The sequence below is a fragment of the Cryptomeria japonica genome, chromosome 9, assembly GCF_030272615.1.
Source record: "Cryptomeria japonica chromosome 9, Sugi_1.0, whole genome shotgun sequence".
Classification (NCBI taxonomy): domain Eukaryota; kingdom Viridiplantae; phylum Streptophyta; class Pinopsida; order Cupressales; family Cupressaceae; genus Cryptomeria; species Cryptomeria japonica.
In genome coordinates, this window is record NC_081413.1 from 654,491,436 (window position 1) to 654,496,795 (window position 5,360).

The window sequence follows — 5,360 nt, forward strand, 5'->3', positions numbered from 1 at the left end:
ATTGCTTCCTCATCAACCAAACCTGAGTATGACCTTGTAGAATAGTTAGGGATGACACCCACTCTTATCTCCATCCTCAAGCTCTTACGCATATCCCTTGCAAATAAAGCCATTCTTGACAAAAATTTGAGAGACACTTCCATCCCTACTGATCTGAACATGGACCAATTTCAAGCCATGGTGGGATACCTTTCCGTTCCACACTCCCTTACATTCACAGAAGCTAACGATACCTCTGTGAGCCAACCACATAATGCACCTTTACACATCGAAGCCTTCCTACACAAACATCAAATAAAATGAGTCCTAATAGATGGAGGAGAAGGTCTAAACATTTGTACATTTAGAACTATTAAACAATTGGGATATTCAGACAAAGCTGTAAATTCTACAAACAAAATTACCATCAAGGCATATGATGAAAAAGAGTGTTCATCCAAGGGCACAATCTCCTTACCTCTCAAAGGTGGGCCAGTTACAAAATATATGGTTTGTCAAACCCTTGATCTAGAGCTCACATACAACATATTGCTAGGACATCCATGGATTCATGAGATGAGAGTAGCCTCATATACATACCATCAATGTATCAAGTTTCCACACAATGAAGTTGAAATGACCATCAAAGCTGATCCAAACCCATTCATATATTGTAACAATTAACAACCTAGATCGGAAATAACAATGCTGTAAATCAAGAAGTTATTCCTCCCTCAGCATATGTGGATCCAGAATCATTTAAAACTTCTAAATCCAAACAAACAGAGCTAAAAGAAAAATTCAAGGTTAAAGAAATGGGATGTGGTGAGTACATATTTCATGTTGATCAATTCCCACTATCTCCTAAGGTATTCAGTCAACAGGAACAATCTATAAACAATTTACAAGGAATTGGGTGTGAACCACCTAGTGTTGTGGATACTAAGTCTGAATTCAAATCTCCTCTAGTGGTGCGAGAAACTCTTGATATCAATAGTCCTAAGAGTGGTTCTAGAAAAGAATCTATTAAGCGTATTGCTAGCCCTTTTGAGAACTCACATAGCTTTACCATTTCATCCTTTCGTTCCATTTTCACTCTACTCCTAGACTTGGATCAACAAGAATCAGAAAAGCCCTTACTCATTGGGGATGAAAAATCAAGATTTGAAAAGAAAAATCTAGAAGTCAAAAATAAAGAAAAGACCTTTAGTCCAAATAAAAATCAAAAGCTATTAGACTCTGTAAAAATCAAATTCAAGGAAAAAAATGCTATGAAAGAAAAAGAGCAAGAGATGATCTCCCCTAATATCATAATAAATGGAGGCAAAAATTCTAAAATTTCAAGTCAAAAAGAATACTTGTTGATCCTAAGTCTCCATCATGCCATCCTACTTTCACTTCTTTTCACAATCCCAAGCCTTCATCACTCATCCACTTGTTCTGCACATCCTTTCCCTTCTAGCAATACATCATGGATCTTTAATGGAGCTTCCTCGAGGGACTTTGTTATCAAGGATGCCCAAACTTCTTTAGGTGACATGCATATGGGCCTATGTAGTTCACACACTAGTAATTCTATCTTAGTTCCTTTATCAAGGAAGACAGTCACTCGCGCTACAAATCATTCAGTCCAGGAATGTCAACGCTACAACTACAAAGTAAAGCCTTGCACATCTGAGGTGGGTGACCTAGTTCTCAGAGAAAATTCTAAGAATCAGTAGGACCAAGAGAGGAAAGGAAAATTCAAATCAAATTGGCTTGGGCCTTACATCATTACAACAGTCTATGGATCTAGTGCATATCAATAGCATGCACCTTCGTAGGTTTTATACATAGCTCTTCAGAATATCCTAAGTCAAAATATAAAAAAATCAAAAAATTATCCAAAATGCAAAAAAAATCATAAACATAAAAAAAATCGTTACTTGGTGAAAACTTGGCAAACAGGCATCTTGTGACACAAAAAAAATTGAAAAAAAAAAAGTAAAGAAAAAAATTTTGTCCAACGGTGAAAACCATTGCGGTGGCGCCCTGGGAAAGTATCATGGTGAAAACTGGGTCACCAGCATCATGCGTAGAGACATTGCTCCTCCCTCCTTCAGGATTCACTTTCATCCTTTACTTTGCACACATTCACAACCTTTCCATCTATAATAACTTACCCATTCTCATCATGGCTTGTTATTGATCTACCTAAGATTGGTTAGCCATTCATAATAATCCTTCCCTTTTCACCCTTTCCATCCATAATAAATCAGCTCCTATTTGTGGCTAAGGCAAATCATGCGTCTAGTGATGGGTGTGGAACTAAGAGCATCACACATTCAGAGGAGTACAGTTTCTTCCAATTTTCTTCAGTCTATCCACGCACAATCCACAATAAAGCAACACTTGCATCGCTAGTCCACAATAAAGTTCCCTCTTCTCTATAATAAAATATCAATTTCATGGATTTGGTCAATTTTAGATGAGACACAATAGCAACAATGGGCTTTAACAAATCAAATCTTTCAACAGACTTAGACAACATTATGGTTCAATGCTATCTATCCTTTTGTGAAAGTAAACATTATGGCCATAATCAAATAAAACTTATACAAGTGACAAGAGACACTAAACTTGAGGACTACAGTGGATGTTGGTGTCGAGTCTTGGTTTTCTTTTGATTTTATCTTTTGGTGATATGTCTTTTAGCTTTTTCGGGATGGCTTTGACTAGAGATTCTATCTCCAGGATGTCTTTGACTAGAAAGGTGAGGATAGGGTATCCTCACCTCTTTTTCTTTGTTGTCAGTGGATTGTCTCTTAGTAATGCTATGACTTGTCCAAGGATATGAGGATACTAAGAGTCTAGTGTAAACTGGGCATTCCTTGTTTGTAACTGTCTGATCTCCATGCAAATAGGTACAATGACTTTCTAGGTTGAACATATAGCTCAATTTTCATAACCTTTTAGTCATAATAAAGCTCAATGATGATAACGCACAAGAAGCTCTTTCACTTTCATATCCTCTATCTTCCATCCCCCTTTCTTGATTGACCTCCATCGTCCTTCTTGAGTTCGTGTAGCCTGCTATCACATGACTAAGTATAATGACACACCAAAAACATTTGCATTTTTTGTAGTTTGCACCTACATTACCACTTATTAGGATTTCATACATACATATAGATATCACAATTACATCACATCCTGCACACAACAGATGTTAACACATTTTACATTCTCATCATATAAATAGTTCTTTGCATTATCATATTGATTTGCATTTCATACATCCACAATTGCGTATGCATAACATATAAAACATAAAAGAACAAAAATATGGCATTTCATCATATACATATTTGCATCCATATCATAAGCATCACATAGAAACATAAGCATCACATAGGTACACATGCATATAGCTGCCACAAGGATGAATCTCATATATATATAATCATAAGTGTCATGATACAATGATGTCAAAAATCAGATGGCTACAATCACTCGAAGGTTTCATCATACAAAATGGTACAAAACTGATACATAGAGAGCCCTCTAGGCTATGATGAACTCCATCCCTCAGAGCCGACTGGCCTCAATGGAGTCTGAGCCCTGGAAGGACCCATCCCAGGATTATCTCTCTTGTCCCCTCTATCTGGTGGTGGCGGAAGACTCATGACCCCACGGCTAGATGCTTGTCTCCTATCTCTCCCTCTAGTGGTCGTCGCAGTCTCTGATGGTCTATGAAAGCTCCTAGCCCATTGATTTGGTGGTACCACTCCATAGTATAGGTCTTTCCAGTAGGCTATCTCCTCCCTTGCCCACAAAACATAGGCGTATCCATCCCCTGTGTCCTCTGTTGCCTGCCTCTCGACCCTTAGTGCTATCTCAGCCTTTGTATAGCGTTGAATAGAATGATCCATCTCCTGCTCAGTGTCCCTTAGCTATCTCTTGAGCCTAGCTGTCTCCCTCTTTAGATCCTGGATCTTATCTGCCTGTCCCTGGTAGATCTCCCTCAAGGATAGTAGCTCATCCTCATCCCCCGTCCCACAGCCAACCCTTGTGTAGCCCTATCTAGATAGAGGAATCCACTGATCACTCCTTCCAACACTGCTAGTATCGCTAATCCTATGTATGTCATGGTATCCCATGCAACATGTCCAACCCTCATCTCTAGTCCTAGATCCTGAAACACTCGTCTCAGTGCATCCTTGTCTCCATCTCGATCATAAGGAACTAACTCCCTAATGATCAATATCCTCAATATCCTATACACATCCTCTAAGGTGACTGTCATCTCACCCATCGACAAATGAAACATGCAAGCCTCTATGTGTCATCTCTCAGCTAGCGTAGTCAACAATCCCATGTTCACCCGAAACTCAGGCATATACATAATATGTCGCAAGCCCATAGCATCAACCACCACTCTATCCTCAAATGTCATCTCTACTCACAAATTTTGAGTCGAAGGGAATCTCTCTCGTGACTCCAGTATCGGTAGGTCCTCCTGCAGTTAAGCAAATCAACTATGTCAATCCTAGTAGTACGCCTTGTTCATCACAAAGTACTACTTTCTATCCTAGTCGCATTCCCTATTCATCACAAAGTGATGCTCTTTTTAGTACTCCCTGTTCATCACAAAGTACTACTTTTTTATCCTAGTAGCATTCCCTATTCATCACAAAGTGCTACTTTGATCCTACCTTTTAGGGCACCTACTTGAGTGTGTCCTCTTGAGTATCTTATCCAATTGACAATGTATGTTCTATCACAAAATTGTCAATTCTAGCCTAATCCAATTGGCAACATATGTTCTATCACAAAATTGTCAATGTTTTTGGTACTCCCTGTTCATCACAAAGTGCCTTGTTCTATCCTATCCTAGGGCCTCTGCTTGAGTGTATCCTCTTGAGTAGTTTCCTAATTGACAACATATGTTCTATCACATAATTTTTAATTCTAACCCTATTTGCTATCCTAATCTTCCCTAGAGGACTTTCTTGAGTGTATCCTCTTAGCAGCTTGTCTAATCAAAAGAGTATGTTCATCACAGAACTGTCAATTTGGCCTAGAAGACACAAACACACATTTATGACATAAATACACTTGTAGATTACATAAACGCACTCATACAACACAAACATGTCTACACAACACAGACGCACTCACATCTGACACAGATGCTACTACATTCATAGACGTGCCTGGCACAAACACAGACGCGCCTAGCCAATCCAAACATGCCTGGCACTAATGCAAACGCACCTTGGAGTTTTTACTCCGCTTGACATTTTTTCTAGACATACCTAAAATGCATTTATTGTGCTACCTAACGTGCATTTATGATAGCATTTAATGTGACAAAATTCAAGGAGGTTTTGTGGTACTTA